At 43.4% G+C, this 20,538-nt stretch overlaps 1 protein-coding gene and 1 pseudogene across 3 annotated transcripts in view; both read right to left on the bottom strand.

Annotated features, from left to right (window-relative positions):
- The window catches only part of RUNX2 (RUNX family transcription factor 2), a 319,729-nt gene that overhangs the window by 54,530 nt on the left and 244,661 nt on the right, over nt 1-20,538 (bottom strand). The window lies entirely within an intron of this gene.
- On the bottom strand, nt 3,872-4,180 carry LOC114495502 (annotated as a pseudogene).

The following is a 20,538-nucleotide window of genomic DNA, read 5'->3' as shown; positions in this document are numbered from 1 at the left end:
ACAGAATGAAGAAATAAGAATTCAAAAAAAAAAAAAAAAAAAAAAAAAGGAGGAGAGGCTTAGGAACTTCCAGGACAACTTTAAACATTCCAACATCCAAATCATAGGGATGCCAGAAGGAGAAGAGGAAGAGCAAGAAATGGAAAACTTATTGGAAGAAATAATGAAGGAGGACTTCCCTAATCTGGTGAAGAAAATAGACTTCCAGAAAGTCCATGAAACTCAGAAAGTACCAAAGAAGTTGGACCCAAGGAAGTATACACCAAGGCACACCATAATCACATTACCCAAGATTAAAGATTAGGAGACAATCTTAAAAACAGTGAGAGAAAAGGAGATAGTTACCCACAAAGGAGTTCCCATAAGACTATTAGATGATTTCTCAAAACAAACCTTACAAGCAAGAAGGGGCTGGAAAGAAGTATTTGAAGTCATGAAAGTCAAGGACCTACATCCAAGATGACTCTATCCAGCAAAACTATCATTTAGAATGGAAGGGCAGATAAAGTGCTTCCCAGATAAGGTCAAGTTAAAGGAGTTCATCATCACCAAGCCCTTATTATGTGAAATATTAAGGGACTTATCTAAAGAAAAAGAAGATTACAAATACTAACAGTAAAATGACAACAAACTCACAACTATCAACAACTAAACCTTAAAAAAAAAAACGAACTAAGCAAAGAACTACAACAGGACTCTTCCTGTTCAAATGGAGATCACTTGGAGGGTTATCAGCAGGGAAGGGGAGGAGGGGAGAATGGAGAAAATGTACCAGTAGTAAGTAGCATAAGTGGTAGGTAAAAAGTAGACGGAGGAGGTTACGAATAGTATAGGAAATGGAGTAGCCAAAGAATGTATATGTACAACCCATGGACATGAACTAAGCAGCAGGGTGGGGGGGATTTGGGAGGGAGGGGGTGTTCAGGACAGAGGGGAATAAAGGGGGAAAAATGGGACAACTATAATAGCATAATCAATAAAAGATATTTTTTAAAATGTGGTATATCCATAAAACATATTATTCAGCCATGAAAAGGAATGAAATACTGATACATGCCACAATGTGGATGAATCTAGAAAATATGCATCATGAAAGTAGATAAACACAAAGGACCTCCTATCTTTATCTGGAATGTCCAAAATCAGCAGTCCATAGAAACAGAAATCGTACCAGTGTCTGCAAGGAATGAGGGAAGTGGACAATGTGGGGTACCTGGAGATGGGGGTGGGGTTTCTCTCTAGAATGATGAAATGTCCTGAACTTAGTGAGAGTTGTACAAAGCTGTAAATATACTTAAAAAACACTGAGTAGTGTATTTTAAAGGGATAAATTTTATGGTACATGAAATATATCTAAATATCTCAATTTAAACATTTTCTTCTAAGTACTTTGGCTACATCATATAAATTTTATATGTTTTTGTTTTCATTCAGTTAAAAAATTTCTAATTCCCTTGTGATTTCTGCTTTGACCTATGGGTTATTGAGACATGTGTTGTTTAATTTCCAAATATCTGGAGGTTACCCATATTTATTTCTATTGTTAACTGCTAATGTAACTCTGCTGTGTTCAGAAAAATGCATTGCACAATGTTATATAAATGCTTTTAAAGTTATTGACACTTTGCTTTGTGACCTGGCACACAGTCTGTCCTGCAGAATGTTCCATCTCTGCTTGAAAAGAATGTGCATTCTGCTGATGTTGAATGGTGTGTTTTATAGATGTCAGCTAGATCAGGCTGCCGGTGATGTTATTCAAGTTTCCTTAGATCCTTGCTAATTTTCTCTCAATAGCCTCCAACTATTTTTGTTGAATTATCTATTCAATTCTGTCATTTTTCTTCATGTATCTGAGGCTCTGTTCTTAGGTATACATAAGTTTATAATTTTTATATCTTCCTGGTAAATTGGTCTTGTTATCATGATAAAATATCTCTCCATGTCTCTAACAGCATTTTTTGTCTTAAAATCTGTTTTGTCTGATATTAATATAGTTCTCTTATGGTTATTGTTTCTGTATTATATTTTTCCATCCTTTCATTTGCAACCTATTTGTGTCTTTGAATCTGAAGTGCATCCCTTGTAGATAGCACATAGTTAAATCTTTTTTTGCTTGTATTTTTTCTCATTACCATTTATCCCCATTATACTCCCTTCCCCCTGCAACCAAGTCTTTTTTTTTTATTTAGTACAACAATCTGTGCCTTTTGACTGCAGTGTTTAATCCATTTATCTTTAATGCAACTACTGATATTCTTGGATTTGTGTCTACCACATTTTTTTGTTTTGTATTTGGGGTTTGTTTTTTTTTGTTATATGCCTCATGCTCTTTTTAGTTTATCTGTTTCTCCTTTACTACCTTCCATGTCAAATAGATATTTTCTAGTGTTCACTTTTAATTTCTTTTTTGGATTTTTAAATTAATTTCTTAGTGGTTATTCTAGGGATTATAGTGTATATCTTAATTTATCAAAATCCACTTTGGATTAATACTAAGTTAATTCCAGTATAGTACTGAAAGTTTGCTCCAGTATAGCCCTATCACATCTCCCTCAGTTTGGCTATTCTTGTTATGTATATTACATGTTTATACATTATAGCCCCCAAAATACAGTTTTATAAATGTTCTTTTATGCAATTATGTTTTAAATCAATTTAAGAAGAACAGAAGAAATATACAATACAGTCTTTTATATTTACCTACATAATTACCTTTTCCAATGTTCTTTATGTCTTCATGTGGATTCAAGTTACTCTCTGGTGTCATTTTCTTTCAGCCCAAAAGACTTCCTTTAATATTCCTTGTAAGGAAGGTCTCTTAGCAATGAACCCTCTCAATATGTATTTCCCTGGAAGATACCTAATTCACTTTTGAAGGACAGTTTTGCTGGATCTAGTATTCTTGGCTGTCCTTTTTTCTTCTTTCGGTGCTTTGACTATGTCCTCCGTCACCTTCTTTCCAGTTTCTGATGGAAATCAGCTTCGGACATATCATCATCCACACGTTCATATTGCATCATTTCCTCTCACTGCTTTCAAGTTTCTCCTTGTCTTGGCCCTTGAATAGTTAGACCATGATGTGCCTAGGTGTGCCTCTCTTTTTTCTTGTAAGACGTGAGTTTGTTGAACTTCTTGGATTTTTAAATTAATCTTTTAAATCAAATTTTCAGACTTTAAACCATTGTTTCTTTCAATGTTTTTTCTGCATCTTCTCTCTTGCTTCTACTAAGACTCACATTACACATATGTTGGTGTGCGTAACAATTTCCCACAGATCTCTGAGGCTCTTCATTTTTTGCCATGCTGTTTTCTTTCCATTCTTCAGATTCGATTATTTTTGTTGATCTTTCTTCACGTTTGCTGATTCTTTCTACTCTCATCTCTAATCGGCTTTTGAGGGACTCTAATGAAGTTTTCATTTCATGTATTATACTGCCCACCTCCAGAATTTCACCTGGTTCCCTTATATAATTTATCTCTTTGTTAATAGTCTCAATTCAATGTGTCATCATCATACTCTCCTTTTGATTATTTAAAGTTTCTTTCACTTCTTTGAACATATTTATAATATCTGCTTTGAAGTCTTTGTCTGCTAAGCCCAAAGCCTGTGTTTCCTCAAAGACAGCTTGTTTTGGCTGCTTTATTATTTTTTTTCTCTGTGTGGGAGTCATGCTTTCCTGTTTCTTTGCATGTCTTGTAATTTTGTTATTAAAAACTGAACATTTCATTGCCTGTATTATAACAACTCTGAATTCTGATTTCCTCTCCCTCAGGGTGGTTGCTGCTGCTTTCTTTCTTTCTTTTTTTTAATATAATGTACATTTTATTTTTTTCCGGAGAAATTTTCTCTAGTTCTGAAGGACTTAGCTCCTTACATGGGCTTTGGCAGAGGTCGTGGGGCAGCATCAGCAGGTCTAACTTGGTGTGCGGGGTGGTCAGTCTGCCTGGGCTTCACAGAACAATTCCTGACTACCTTGCTGTGACTGCACAGCTCACACAGCTGTGGTTTCACATACAGCTTGGGAAGCACATAGGCATTAAAGACACAGCTGCTTCCTTTGCTGGGTTTTGAATGACAAACTTCTTAATGGCCTTGTCCTTGGGCATGCATCAGGTGCAGTTGGTACACGTGGCCATGACCCTTTTTAGCAAGAAAATTGTTCCTTCTTTTCTTGATCATCTTGAGAGAGAGAAAGAGAGGGCTATTTTGTTTGTTCACTTGCTTGCTCCCTCGATGACTTAGTGACTTCTTTGGACAGATCTATAAAGTATGTCTTCCTGAAATATGTGGCCACTAATGTATCTATTCAGGTGTTGGGGGAGGGGTTTCTCCTTTTATTGAGGTGGGGTGGTAAAGTCTGGCTTCCTACACATCATTTCAGCCAGAGCTGTATGAATGGTCACTCCTGGGTGTTTCCACAGCCTCACATTGGTGTGCAGCCTTCCAGACCTCCAAGGATGCTATCAATGTCCACCATGACTACCTTGCACCTTGAATCTCCTTGTTAATTTTTGGAAAGTCTGCCTGTCTATTGCTTGCTTCTGCCAGGATTGCTATTTCAGGATAGCTGGTGGTCTTCCTTATTCATTTGTCAGCAAGATGATTAAAATTTTCATACGGTTTTTCTGCACTCCACTCCAGAATAACTCAGCCTCTTCCCTCCCACCGCCAGCAGCAACAACCCTGCTGGTTTTCAATGGCCTGCCCTGCCTCGTCGAACTCCTGCGCTGACGGAACTGGGGTGGGGAGTGGAGGGTGGGAGCAGCCCCAGCCTAAAAGGCCAAAGATTCACCTCATTCTCAGCCAGGTGTCAATACTTCGTAGTGAATAAATTCTTCTCAATTTGTTGTATGTCTTTAGTTGATTTTTCAGAGTCCTAAAATGGTTGTTTTTGTAATATTTTCCCCAGTTTTATCATTGCATTTGGGGAAACTGTTTGACAAGCCTCCTCATTCCACCTTTCCAGAAGTTCCAGAAGTCTTCACACTATATCTCATTTAATCTTCACAATACAATGAAGTAATAGTATTATTTAGTATTACTTCCAGTTTCCTGGGGATGCAATGGGGTTTCAGAGAGGTTAGATTATTCGTTGAAAGTCATGGCTCCCATTTCCGAGGGTGGCGCAGTGTTTTGAGGGCTCTACGTTGGAATCTTTTCTAACTCGTCAAAGGCACTCTCACAGAAATGCCATCTTGAAAAACCTTGTACGTCTTGACAAATAACATTAGGAGTCAACACTATTGTCCTGATAGTTCAGGTACCATTGTCTCTTTTGGTCATGCTACAGACACAATTTTTTTTATTATGTATTACCCATGTTCCAGGTGCTAAATGATGTGCTACCATATTTCGAATCTAGCCCTCACAGCGATGTTCAGAGGGAGAGAGGCTCAGCTGCGTCTGTTCTGAGATGTAGAAGCTGCAGCTCAGAATCGTCTCCCTTTGTAAGTGGTGGAGGTAGGATGCGAACCCAAACTTTAGACTCTCAGGCCTAGTGTCAAGCATAGCTCAATATTCTCCTTCACTTGGGATATCATCTAGCTAAAAGAAAGTGGGAAACATAGAGCCCTGAGAAAATGGAGAAATGTAATGAAAGATTTAAAAATATAAATCAAGACAGGAAACTTTAATATTTGGTAGTATGTAGCCTAGAAAAGAGCCAAGAATAACAATATTTAATGTACAAAGTGATATCAAGTTTGTTAGTAAGCACTAGATTATTATTTTCACTGGAGGGAAAAAGCAAAACAAAACAATAGGAAATGTATTTCTATTTCATCAGGAAAATCTTGCTTCTCTCAAGGGTTCATAAGATGGTCAAGTTTGTTGCCCAAATGGTTATGCAGTCTTGTTCTACGGGAACTAATTACCTGTCAAGTCTCCTTACGTATGTAGCTTGGGTGAAGGCTAGGGGTGACTTCCCAAGCCTCTTTCAGCCTTGCCTGCACTTCCCAAATTAGAATGACAGGCCCCTATCCAATCCAACCAGTGCCTGAGCTCCATTTACCCCTCATCTCTGGTGCTTCTAAATCCCTCTCTGGTTCACTTAAGTAATTAAAGCAAGACTCTTGCATGATGCACCCCTCCAGACAGGGCCTAATCCCTATATAGGAGAAATAGACCACTGCCAGGTGAGCTCTAACACTGAGGTGTGTCAAAGCCCCACTTCTTCTAGCACAGCTCTCGGACCAACTGCCACGAAATTCCCCCACTTGATCTAACACTTTGAGACCCTTGCCTAATCTCCAGAATGTTACTGATCTTCGTGCATTATGTGGGGCACATCTGTTTACAAAGATGTGCACATCAGGTTGGCCTTGGAAGGAGTGGGAGAGAATACCAACTGAGATCGGGGAGGTTCTATTTGTGGACAAAAAGGCGGAGAGGTTGAGATTTTGTGTTTGGTGGAGAAGTGAGTCAAACGGTACTGAGAAAGGAGACGCCGAGGAGCGGGGAGTGCCGGTTCCATTCAGAGAACATCAGTGTAGGCCAGGCATGGTGGCACTTTTGTCGTCCACAATTGTCCTTCAGCCCCGCATCGACCCGGGTAAGCCAAAATTTATACCTCGGGGTCAAGAGTTGAAGTGGGGACCTTGACTGCCCCTCCACCAGCCAGCTGGAACCATAAGCATATGTTTTTACATTCACTTTCACATTAATTTCATTTTGCTCGAGATTCATTAAAACCCACTTCCAGTGTTGATACGTGCGACATGAAATCCTCCAGATGAATCGGCTCTGCAGGCGGCGACAACGCTCTCGCCACACTCCATGGATCAAGTTGCTCTTTATCCGCTTGACTGGGCCGGAATGTAAAGGCAAACGCTCAGCAAATGCTATGAAATCAATAGCTACGGAGTGTTGGTTTTTTGTTTCTTTTTTCCTATGTAGACCCCAAAGGGGACTGGCACACAGATTAGACAAATCACTTTTCATAATCCTAAGGACTGCTTCATGATGTGTCCAGAGTATTAATCAAAGGCCGAGACCGAGTAAAATGTGAATTAAATTTCTTAATGGAGAGAGACATGAACTTTCTATCCTTAGATCTCTGGCTGTGGACATCTCTAAGGCAATGAAAAATTCAGCTACCCAGTTTGTAATATTCTGAGAGATATATCACCAACATGGCACCACTTATCATGGTTACATTTGCTGTTTAGAGAATTTGGTTTCCGATGTGGTCGAAAGGAGCTCAGGGGCTGCTCTCGGAGAATTTGTGGGTAGCCCATGAAACCCACGGTCCTGTGTGTTCAGGCCACTTAAAAATTCCTTTCCAGCAGTGGTTGGGGGCCTGTCCCGAGTCTCAACCAGATTCTGGGGTCTCAACATTTTTTTTTTATTTAATCCATGGAATTGCAATGAAGTAAACTCTTTTGCTTTCTATGCCAGCGATGCCAAGATGAGCCTAAAAGAAATTAGACTGAAAGCAAATGGGATTTAATATTAAACTTGAAAATATGCCTGCACATGGCCTTCCCTAAAAGTCAAACTCACAACATCTGAAGTTTCTGCTATGACACTGGTTAAATTAGGGATAAATGACAAGAAAAATTATGAAAATGCGGTCACAGTGTTTGTGAAACAAATTTCCTCTCGCCCCCCACAGAGTACTTGGGGCGACGCAGCAGTGCAGAGTCCCTCCGCTCCAGCTGTCCGGTCGGCCGAGGGAGGTACGGACCCAGCAGCTGCCGGAGATGGCTCTCCCGCATAGGGGACTGTCTCCTGCTCCCTGAGGATGGGTGTGGCTAGGAACGCACATGGAATTTTTATGGTTTGCAGTGTTTATGTGTGGACAGCTTTCTCCTAACTGTTAAAGACTTTTACGGCCATTATCTGACTTATCCCCACCAACTTCTGATAGATGGGAGGGAGAGGAGAGGAGGCCAGCAGTGCGCATTGAAACAGTCGGAAATCCACAAAGCCCATTTTAGGAATAGCAGGTATCAGTGAGTTGCTCAAGAGAGAGCAAGCCGGGGAAAAGGAAATCAGAGGCATTCAGGTTTCCCCAGGAGTGGGGGCCATGGGATCGCATGACTCCCCAACACACACACACACACACATACACACACACACAGTCAGAGCCTCCCTGTGACTCTGTTTCCTTCATTTCCTAATTAGGGATTACAGTGTATACTTTAAAGGATTTTGATGAGGACTCAGGGAGATGACCTAGGTAATAAAAACGGATCGATAACAAAAGGCAATTCCCTCTTAAACCCTTCCATTCCCCCTCTTCACTGCAATATCCATCCAGAAAGTGGGCCAGCCACAGAAGCCGGCCGAGCATTTGGGGCAGCCAGGTTGGCAGTGGAAGGTGTTAGCTTCTAACAACCTCTCAAATGAACTGATTGCATACACTATACATGCTAGGCTACATGTTGCCCATCTGCATGAGAGCACCACACTAAAATGTGTTTTGCATTTTGTCGGGCTGAGAGTACAGTGACTCACTAGCCGAAACTTCAGCGTCTTCTGCCATGCCCATCTGCTTCTCCCTGCCTCTCCTGGCCTCCTCAGTCTCCGGGAGGAGGCAGATTTCCCACCCTCTCGCTTGGAGATTATCAGCCTGCGTGCAGTAAATCTTGAAGATCTATCTCCACTCAAACAGAATGTGCCACAGTGCACCAGCTTACAAGAGGCATAATTAGAGCTCATTCGGCTGACAGATTAATGGGGGTGCAGCGGAGGCCAGAGAGCAGTAAATTAGGTAGCTAAACACAGCTATCTCTGGCCTGGCATCAGCACTAAATCGCACATCTTTCACAGCATGTTGGCCACTTCTCACAGCTTCTAAAAGTGTATCTGTTGTATGAGGTGTTTTCTTTGTAAGGTGTCTCAGCATAAATACTTTTGTGGGGAGTGTAGCCCACCAGTATTCAGCACTCCATTGCCCCAACTACTTCAGAATCCCCTACGTAATACGCCTAATATATCAACATGGCTCATTATTGGATGAACAGCCAAATGTATATATAACAACCACTTCTTAATAGGACTTGGAAATACTCTCACTAACTAGCTAAAAACAACAACAACAACAAAATACTAACAAGCTTGTGATTTTTGTACATATGTTCTGATTACCTGATTCTCTTGAAGTAAAATCTGGTATGAACGAAGTTAACTTCCAGATTGTTCTGATAGTTAAAACAAATAAACCTGAATGGCAAGAGTATTCTGATTCTGGAAGGACAGCTCATCAAGATCACGTAACATCAAAGCTACTCCCAAGTGCAGTAGCATCTTCTCTCCCAGGGTTTTTTCACCCTTTTCCACCTCTTTTCAGATTCCTGCAATTTTGAGAGCATTCTTCTCATTCCAAAGGTTTCTTTCTGCCTACTAATGAGCCTCCTCCTTTCCTATTTCCCCAAACATTCTCCAAACCAGGGGTCTTCAAGTGATTTTTTTGTGTGTAACCTCAAAAGAATTTTTCAAGCTACATTTTTAAGATGACAACTAAATTCCATCATCACATACTTAGATAGTTATAAAGAATGCATCACCTGGCAATTTATGAAGGCTACCTGTGCTTTAGTTCTACGTCATCAAAACATTGTTGCCACAGATTTAGGTTTATTCTGTTTCTGGGAAAAGTCTACCATATATGACCTAAAGGACAAAGCAGTTCTTACTACTATTCCAATTAGCCAAATCAGACTCATTATCTCACAGGGAAATTGAACTTCAGTTTTCAATTCAAATAATATATCTCCGAGTCATTTCTGAATTGTCATTCCAATAGATAGATGGGTGAATGGAGTAGATAGACAGCTATGGCAGATACATATACACATACACACACATACATACATACATACATACATGGAGACTTGCCATGAGTTCGTCATGGAAGAAAATAGAGCTCGGTCCCCTTTCAATATTTCCCTCCAAAGTTCTCTTTGCTTTGTTCCCTTGGGATTCTCCCTAGAGAGAAATGGCTTTTCAAATTATCTCATTACTTAGAAACCCAGGGGGTATTTCAACTATTTTGATTCACTATATCCCATAGGATACAATGGGATTGGGATGGATGAAAAGATGCCTTTTATTTAAAAGGTGTGAGAAAGGCAATTGTAAAATAATAAAAGGAAACCCAGAGGTGTGTTCTCTGCCTGGTGAGTTTTAGAAAAGAGTGCAGCGGATGTGAATCCAAAAATCAGTGCTGTCTAAGCCATCTGCATCAGCACAAGCCCTAGAAAATCATTGGGTGCGCCCGGAGGAATGCAGGCCCCAGTGTGAAGTAGCTGCTCCTGATTGAGCACACAGAATGGGGTCATTCTGGGGCAAGCAGAGAGTGGAATAGGCTGTTTCACCATCTGCCTCCATGCCTCTAGCTGTCACAAGCAAGAGGCGGCACCTCTCCATCCATTCACTCATTTGTTTGCACAAACATCTTTGTGTGAGCTACAGTGCTGCATGTGCTCCCTTGGCCTATGCCCCAGGGATCGTCTTGAATGATCATTATCAGCAAAATACCAAGACTCCCATCAGCCCTCATTTGTGACAACTTTATATCCTAACAATCAGGGTGTGTGGAGGGAGCAACTGGTTGTTTGGTTGAAAAAAATCTGCCTATGGTTATTTCCAGACACTTGAGCCATCTAGATTCCAGACCCTAAATAAAAGAGGTGGGAGGGGTGCCTGAGGGAAGAGGTCATATCCTAAACTCATTGTTAAATTGCTGGGAAGTGTGAGTGATGAAAATGGCCAGAAAATATGATCCTGCCGTGAATTGGGAGCTCACTAATGTTTAATTGGGTCTCCTGTGAGACATTTAAATCTATGGGCAGCTATCAAGGGTGAGAAGTCTACTCTAGTGGCCCCCAAATGATTTCACCTTCACTTTCATTTCAGTGGTGGAGGAAAGCCAGGACACTCGCGAAAATATGTGAACTATGACTGAGAGTGTGTGTTTTAAGGCCTGTAATGTGTGTGGCAGTCACCACTGAGCAGAGTCCGTTTTTAACAGTTTCTTTCAGCATGTCGCCGAACCACACCAGGGCCACCCCCCAGAGGTCCGCTCACCTTGTGCATGCCCTGGATGTCTCAGTTTCCCAAAAAGAGTATTTTCGAGCATTGTGCTGTACGAATGACCAAGTTCAAATTGTCTTCAAGTATTTACAAGCCTCTGTAACGCTGAAATCCAGATGCTTCCAAATAAACAAAAATAGTTTGCAAAGCACTCCGCCAACTCTTTACCTGTAGCCCTTTCCACACAAACAAAAGGGTAAAATGTTGCATATTTTTTCTTTTAAACTCCACCTCATTGTCACAGGTTTGGGGGCTTGAGACAAGTGGGAAAAGCAGTGGGCCAGGAGGCAGGAGACCAAATTTTAGTCTCAACTCTGCAGCGGGAACAAGGGCACTCTGGAAAAGCTGTGATTTCTGCCCCACACCTCCTTGCTCTGCGATCTGGGATAGGTTACTCAACTACTCTCAGCCTCAGTTTTCTCATCTGTTGAATGAGGAGGAGCCTCTCCACAGGTTGTCAAAGGTTCTGGAAGCTAAGGCACAGGCAGCATTAGGCCTAACGTCCAGCACATACCACAGCTCAATCATATTTGTGATTGCTGTTGGTGGCTTTGGGCAAGTAAATCACTCAGTTTCTCTAGGTCTCTGTTTTCTCTTCTTCTGCCCGTGTGGGAGGGGAGCACATTTTTTTAAGTGCACATTTTACCGTAAGGCATATAGATCAAAGACCAGTCTCTCCCTCCATTAATTGCAAACGTCTTGAGGTCTAGGACCAGAGCCTTGTTTTCTTCATTCCACCTTGGGCTCTCCCGGCCCGCTCCGTTGCCCAACAGTACCTTATACGTGGTAGGCACCAATGAATGTTTATTGAGTTGAATTATCTGAGTTTAACTTTATGATAAGGGAGTAAATGAGCGAGGCCGTTTTTGTGGGGGTGTTAAAGTGAGTCTGGGAGAGTCTGCCTGAGTGCGAGTAGGTGTGTTTGTTAGTGATTTAGAGAGGAGCACGGGGCTGGCTGCACACGGGTGAAAACGTTTCTGTAATGACTGGGCCCGCTGTAACTGACCCGGAGCCTTCACAGAAACATCAGTCTCCAACTGGCAGATAGAGATGCTGTTATTAAATGCTTTTAAATGTTAACAAAAAGGCACATTTTAGTTCTCAAATGAATTGGATTTTGACACTGATCTTCCAAAGATAAGTTTGCATGGGGAGAAAATGAGTTGCACGTTCCCTTCTTTTGCTTACTCTGGCCTTTGTTTATTGAAAATGTCACCTAGAAGAGGGCTTTTTCAGTTGAGAAAACAATGAGGATGAACCCCCGCCCTCCCCTCGGCCTCCACCCATCTCCCCGTGAGCCACGCCAGGTGCGGATGAAGCCCTTGAGGTAAGCCTGGGAATCCAACCTCTACTTCAGAAACTAAAAATCAAAAACAAATCCAAAGAGTGGATGTTAACTAACTTATCTTATTTTTACTTTTAAATAAAGGGGAGAAAAAAACAGCAAGTGTTTCACCTGGCGTGTGTGTTTATGATGACTCACTTCAAGAAAATTCTGGGGAAAAAACCCACCCCACGTCTACCTCTAGGAAATTCCCTTTCCATGGGAATGAAAATCCGGCTCCCACGCTCTCAGGCCTGGGGACCGAGGTGTGGGAAGCGGGTCTGCCTTCCTGCCTCGAAGCTGCACGCCCCGGGGCAGGCCAGTGCTTTCTCTCTAACCAGATCATATTTTTCGATCTGGATGATTTTATGGTGGGGGCTTAAGCAACTTCCTACATTCCCGTTGCTGCTCTTAATTTCTTCTACTTGGAGTGAAGCCCCTACAGGGACGCCATAAAGAAAATAAAATAAGGAAAGAAGGAAGAAAACGTCTCTCTTCTCTTTCCTCCCTGAACCCCCCTCATAAACATCCCACCCCATGTCACAAAATGTATGGCGAGCGTTCAGCCCTGGCAGTATTTTGACACGGTGCACAGTCCCTTTCTCCTCCCCTATTCCTTTGAGGTTCATCTTGCAGCCCAGGGCTCTGTTCCCCTGCCAACTTGGTGGGAGTGTTTAGTGACTGGAAGGCTGTGGCCTGCTCTCCCCAGAACTTCACACTTCATTTTTCCATATCCCTGGGAGCAGCAGCAAATATTTCACCAGCCTGGTTTGCCGGCTACTGCCATAAATCAGACTTAGGCCTCAAAAAAATATCCAGGCCTGTCAAGGCATTAAGCTTTTATTTTCTGACTCCATCCAGTGGTAAATGAGAGCTTGTATTTTCCTTTAAAACTGTAAAGGGATTTTTAAGGATTGTCGCTGGACGGCGGCCAGCTACAAAAGATACAATACAGAGTGTAACTGGTTAGGAGAGATTTGAAAAAGTCTTAAGTATGAAAAATGGCTTTTCTTAAAGGTTTTTCAATGAAATGAGAAACGGGGCTTAAATTTCATAAAGTTTTTTTTTGAAAGACCTGGACTGTTCATGAGAAAAGCATTAGGAAATGGAAGAGTCGCGCTCTTGGAGAAATATGAGTTATATTTGTTAAGCGTGCTCTCTCCCGCTCGCCCCCCTTTCTTCCTCTCTCCTTCTCCGTGTACACAGATACTTGGGCCGGTTCATTAGTCAGTTCCTGCCATCATTACTGACGGTGTGACAGCAAGAACAAACAGACTGGACAGTTTTATGTGCTGTATATTAATTGCTTCATAATTTAGGCCTGCAAACCAGGACAGTGAGGCAAGTTCACTTGGAAAACCCCCTGCTTAAAATTCTAAGCAAGTTTGCAAGGTGCAAATCATGCCTGTGAGATCACTTCTTAATGTCTCCCCTCACTGAGTAATCAAATCTCAAACTCCAAATGCTGAAAGCCTCCTTGTAGTTGGAAGAGCTATGGAGTTAAAGTGGTCAGATATCACATGGAGATGCCATGTCCAAGACACCTGGGGAAAGGCTCAAGGAACCGAGACCAGGCACCCGGTGCATAAGAAGAACAACCTGCTTAGATTTTGTGACGCATCATGTTCCATTGAGGTACCCGTTACATTTCAGCGAAATGCAATGAAATGGAAATAAACACAAACTTTCTTCCACCTAGTTCAGGCCACTATATATACTTGCAGGGGTGGCAAGGAGGTATGGGAAGAGAAGAAATAACTAAGGAAATAATGATCCTGTATTAATGAAGCCTTCAAAGTAGCATTTAAATCAGGATGAGACTGATCGAGAAGGTAACAGGCCATGTAGACAACGCGATCTGATTTTACAGTCAGGAGAGTTGGGCACAAGGTGGGTGACACTGATGGGAAAACGGCAGCGATGGACCCAGGAAGTAGAAATGACAGGCATGTACCAAGGAGTGTCATAATAAGAGTGAGGCAAGACGTCCCCTGGGCTGACTTTGCAAGGATCCCACAGATTATCTGCCCTGCCTGTGTAGTGATTTATGGACACCCCTCCCTCCCAACCCCAAGCTGGTTAGTTTCATTAAATGTTGGGTGTTCCCATGGTGGGGCATTGTTTTCCTGGGTGTTGCTTTTTTTTCTCGAGGGAGTGCAGCAGAATCTGAAAGCAGACTTTCTGGCCTAAAGCACTTTGAGCAATGGTTCTAACCTCAGTGCAGTGCCGGAATGCATCCACTTCTCGAGCTCCTTCCAGCAGATCTGGCTCCACTACTTGACACCCTTCCGTGGCACACGGAGCCAAGCTGTCAGTGGCTGGAGCCTCTGAGCTGCATCCCTGACCTCCTGCTCCCACTCAGTGATTTATAACAACCTTCAGTTAGTTCTTTCGGTTGGCTGAGTTTTCTCTTGCCTCTGGTCTTTTCCCTGTGAAAACTGTGAAAATTATATGAAATTCAGACTCGAATGTCATGAATGAAATTTTGTTGGGACACGGCCATGCTCACTTACTTACATTTTGTCTAGGCTGCTCTCACAGTGTGGCAGCACAGCTGAGCAGCTGTGACAGAGATAGGGTGACCTGTAAATACTAGCCAGCTGGCTCTTTCCAGGAGACATTTGCTGACCTCCGCACAAATCCCCTTCAGCAAGCCCAGACACCCACACTGAGTCTGGCTCCTCTCCCTCCGGATCCTCCTGCAGACTCCCCTCGGGCCACTTGTGCTGTACACCCTGGACCTCTCCTTGCATAGCAAATATATTTTAGACTGGTTTCATTGCTACATGAATTTCATTCAAAATGCAAAATGGCAAAACTGTTAAAGAAAAAAATTAGAAAGCCATCAAACAATCAAGAAAAATATTGCAATTGAAAACTGCAATACTAAACCCAAAGGTATATATTGGTTATCCATAGGTAGTGATATCCATAGGATAAGCTCAATACATTTTGACTATCTGCATTTTCTACATTTTAATAATATACATTTTCTCTAGAATTTACCTGTTCTAGGTTTCCTATACTGTGCATTCCATGATGTATAAATGCTATTTGTGATGGGACTGACAAAAATATGTATGGAGCACCTTTTATATGCAAGGCACTGTGTTAAGCACCATGAGAAATATAAAGATGTATAAAAATAATCCTCAACCTCAAGAAAATCTGAAATCTGGTCATTTTTTTTTATTGAACACATTACATGAACACATATGGTAAGGATGATAATACGCAGAGTTCGCCTATTTTGGTGGCACGTTCCGGACAGCAAAGACAACTCGCTGAGGAGACGCTTTTCAGCACCGCAGATGGTGAGTGTGTGTCTGTGTCCGTGATCCCCTCTTTTACTCCCTCCCCCAAGGAGCGCCCCATAAGCCCTTGCGTGTGTCTATATCCTTTTAAATATCGAGGGTGTATTTTGGTCTACATTAAAGTTATTCTGATACAATATCATTCTTTAATTTTTATACTAAAAATTTCCCCAAAAAGCTTTTGGGCCATCTTCTGCTGGGTTAATTCCCATATCCATTTTGGGTTTAGCAGCTACTGTGAATGGGATCTCCTTTTCCGTCACCTTCTCTAGTTGGGTATTGCTGGTGGAGAATGAGTCTTGAATATGGCAACCTTGCTGGGGATGGGGAAAAGTCAGTAGACAGCAGAGGAGCCTCTTACAGAAGACTGAGCCAAAGCCATGGAGTCTGTGTCTACACCTGAGGTCAAAAGGCTCCGCACAGGGTGGGGGTGGTGGAAGCCTTCTCTATCTGTCACTGATCTCTGTGTGTTTCATGCTCTTCACAACTGAGACCCCTGCAGGTCTGTTACGCATGCACCTGACCTTTCCTGACCTCACACCACTCCCACACTGACTACCCAACTCACCCACAAGTGACCCATTCTTTCCTTTAAAATCCCCTGCAGACACTCTCTGGAGCTCTAAGCCCATAATCTCGAGTATAAATCCGTTGGCAAGCAGCAGTCCTGGCAGCACCCTCTTTCCTTGATGTTACATGTATACCCTCGGTGCTGGCTTCTGGCAGATCATACTGGGTGGGGCGCATTATCCTAAGGCATATCAACAGGTTCAATAAGCTCTGGAGAAATCTGGAATGACCTGAGTACCCGAGGTTTTGGGTCTTGGCTGGTTCCTCTTACCACCACCACCTGGGCCAAACCATTTCACCAGGGTCATAACTTCCTAGTTCTTCCAGAGGTTTGCTGAGTGCGCCATTTCAGTGGGACTGAAATGAACGGGTACACTTTGTCCACACCCGTGAAATATTGGGAATGAGCTTCTGAGGGGCTTGTCAAAAGACGCTAGGTAATCAAAGCATCTTTTGCTAATATTTATGCAGGACTAAGCAATGCTAACTCTTACTATGACTGGGGCCAATTTCCCCCAGTAACTTGCCTTCTAAACACAGTTCGTCATCCAGGTTCTTTCAGTCACTCGACCACCTGGGAGCTTTTAACAAATACCAATACCTGGGCCCCACCCCACAGAAACCGAGTCAGAATTTCCTCAGCTGCTGTGTCAAGAGTATCATGTTTGGTCTCTAAGACCAAGCAGGATATTTGTCTGGCAGGGAGAGGTGGAGGGGTGGGGTGGAGAGCGTGTCCTCTGACCCTACCTCTCTAACCACATCTAAGTTAAAACCACAAAACCAAGTAAACACGCAAGTGAGGGCTGATTCAGTGATTGGAAAGAAGGGGGTTAGGAGGAAGAGAGGCCATATTTTACATACAGAGTCTTTCTCAAGTTCAGAACCCACACTCTACTGCACTGTGTACGTGAACTTCAAATGCCGCGGAGGAGGACTGTGCCGGCCACTGTCCGGACTAGAGGGGGCTGAGCCTCCGCCGACTCTAGGCGACACTTCCCTTCCTTCCCTGTGCCCAGCTCTCACTCACTTCATCATCGCTGCTGCCGCCGCCTGGGCTTCTTGGGTGTTCCACCAGCTCTGGCTGCCTTATGAGGGAATTAATTTCCTAAAACACCAAGGCCTCAGCAGCCCGTTTTGGGAACAAGCGACAGCAGGGGCACGTGGCTCAGGAGGATGTGTACCCAGCAACTAGAGGTGCTGAGCACTCCTTCCGGGGGCGTGTGGGGTGGGATATTTGCTCACCAGGGTGTTTCCAAGAAAGGAAGAAATCCGCACTCTGAGGCCTCATCTGACATTTTCATCAAAGTTATGAAGAAACAGAAATAACTTTGCTTCCATTTCCATTTTCCTCTTAAAATGACCTCCCTTTCCCAGCCCAGGTCCTCTGGGCTTTCTCTCCATAATAATAAATAGCTTTTAGTGAAAGCTAGTGAGCACTAAGTGCATTGCGTGAGTGCTTTTTCGTGTGCTCTCTTCTGTAATATTCTGTTCCGCAATAAAGAAATCGGGGCCTAGGGAAATGAAGCAGCTTGCCTCAGTCAAATGGCTGGGAGATGGCAGAAAACAATTTAGATTCAGACCTGTCTGAGATCAAAGCCAGGGCTTGCAACCACCACACCATGCAGAGAGCTTTGCACGCAATAGAGCCAGGTTGTCTGGGAAGTCAAAGTTGGTGTTCAAAGGACCTGACAGTCACCCACCAAGTTCACCAGAACTCAGAGCTTCTTGGGCAGGTGGTTCTGGTGGGAGAAGTGTAAATAGAGATAGGAGCCCCACAGGCTTGGAGTCCAGTACTTGACCATCCACACTTCATTTTCCTTCTCATCTGTGCAATAGAACAATAGTACCTACTTCATAGGGTTGTCAAGGAAATGAGACAACAGGGTCACTGCAGGGTAAGAGTTCCATAGTGTGGGCATCTAGTTATTATTAGAAATTTAACCACCAGCCATTTGCTCACTCATTTGGTGAACATTTACAAAGGGCCTGTCCCGGTCACCGAAATACACGGGTGAACCCAAGATAGCACACTGCCATCAGCTGATCGGTTCCTTGTCTCCCCGGTTGGAAAGTGAACTACGCAAAGCACGTCACTACTGGAAGTCTGCCTGGAAGTTTTGGAATCATCAGAGAAATATGACAAGCATTTTCAAGTTGTGACAGCTTAAAGTGGTTACTTCCCTTCAAGCATCTTTGAGTACTGGAACCAGGACTCGGGATGGCCTGTCCCATGGACAGGACAGTTGGGGAGTGAAGGGACCAAGCCTCATTGAGTGGCACTTTCTAGGTCTCGGGCACAACATTCCTTGTCTTCCTGCAGGAATGTCCCCCCAGACGGAGCCTGCCCACAACTCACAATGCAGGAAATGCTCTTAGGCAGGACCTGAGATGCTCTCGGGCATCACAGCGTCATAACATGAGATAACACTGACTCACTGTGTGAGAGAAGGAAGAGCCCTGTGGTGGCGAACTCCAGGTCTGGAAGCGGGTCCCCTTGGTTCCCACTGTGTCTGTGCCCCTAACTAGCTGTGTGCTTAGAGAAAATGATTTACTCTTGGTGCCTTCAGCTGGAAAAGGGATGGAAATAACAGGAGTGCCTGTCTCGTGACTGTGGAGGCATGGAATGCCTCATTCTCATGACATGAGAATGTCTCATGTCTCATGACATGTGGGCGGGAATACATGTAAGTGAGGGACTCAACAAAGATTGCCCATGACTCTTATCCTCTGTACATATTCTCTTTTTTAAAGATTTTAATTATTTATTTTTAGAGTGAGAGGAAGGAAGAAAGAGAGGGAGAGAAAGATTGATGTGTGAGAGAAACAATAATTGGCTTCCTCTCAAATGCCCTGAAATGGGAGAAGGGTGGCAGGGGGCCTCGGCCCACAACCCAGGCATGTGCCCCGGCTGGGATTCGAATGGGCAACCTTTCGGTTTGCAGGACGACACCCAACCCACTAAGCCACACCAGTCAAGGATTCTGTCAATATTCTTTATTACAAGGAAGAAGTCTCACTTGGGTGTGTTGGTAAGTCTAATGCTTGCTAATCAGCCCTGTAACAAAAAGAGAGCAAGTCTCAGGCCCAGAGAATTTCACAGGCAATAGCACCTAGCTAGGAATTAACAACATTGCTTTGTTTTCGTGGTGGTGGTGGTGGTGCGTGTGTGTGACAGAGAGAGAAAGAGAAATAGAGAGACTATCAGAACTTGTAATTGTGGCAAGTGATACTGTTTTTTTCATTTCTGACAGTAACAGAAAGCTTCCTTTTAAAATAAACATATTTCCATAAAAATCAACTGAAATGCAAATATTGAGGGAATACTAGGACAGGTAGCAGGTAGTAGGACAGTATATAGCAAGCAGCTGGACTGTGGCCTTCAAATGACTGAAGTTTGGGAAACAGTTGCAGGCTAGTCCCCATGTCAGAGTTTCTAGTCCCTTGTTAGAGAGGAGGCTTCCAGAGCTTTAGAGCAATACAGCCCAGCTTTGAACCTGGTTTTACCTCCCTCCAACACTTCTGCCCTTTCCCAGTATGTGCTGTCAACAGAAATTGGTCTTTGTTTTCCAGACACCCATTTTTTGGACTCCAAGGAGACTGCTGCACTTTAGCCATCTGCTTGGTCTAACAGGTCACCCACCGTCACTGTAGTTTCACTCCCTGGAGTTGCCCCCCAGGCTTAGGGACATAGCCCAGGCACTCTTGGCAGGACTGAGCTGTTTTCTGAGTCTTCTTAGAAACACAACTACAGACTATCTCTAGGTGTGGCCTAGTTTTGCACATGGCTAACCTCACTCACAGGCTTTTAGTTCCATCTAGCACCTTCCTTAGATGGCAGTTGTGCCACCTTGCTGTAGCTCTTTATGTTCCAACCACACATCCGAGATAGATGAGCATCTCATGAATCAGGAGAAGCCAAACCACACGAAGGATTCTATTTCTGTTGTGGCTCTGATTCTGTTTCTCACACAGAGAACGGGGGACTCCGGGCAGACGTGGCTGGATAAACAATGTTCTTTAGCACAGCTGTGGTGGTGGTCTTAGAAGTCAGTGAACTAGGGAGCCCAGGGGCTATGGCTTGGGAAGAGATGAGAATCACAGGAGTTGAGATGTAGACATTCCCTAAGACTACACAGCCCCACTCTGCTGCTTCACACATGAGGGGAACGGGGCTGCGAGGTAACTTGACCTGCCCAAGGTCACGTGCGTCACAGTCAGAACACAACCACGTTCCCCTTTGGGCTTCTGAACCCAATTCGACCCTGGGCCTCATTAAAAATTCTTGCCATGTC

The sequence above is a fragment of the Phyllostomus discolor genome, chromosome 4 (assembly GCF_004126475.2).
Source record: "Phyllostomus discolor isolate MPI-MPIP mPhyDis1 chromosome 4, mPhyDis1.pri.v3, whole genome shotgun sequence".
Lineage (NCBI taxonomy): Eukaryota > Metazoa > Chordata > Mammalia > Chiroptera > Phyllostomidae > Phyllostomus > Phyllostomus discolor.
The sequence above is the reverse complement of the archived record's forward strand: the minus strand, read 5'-3'. Positions and strand labels throughout refer to the sequence as shown.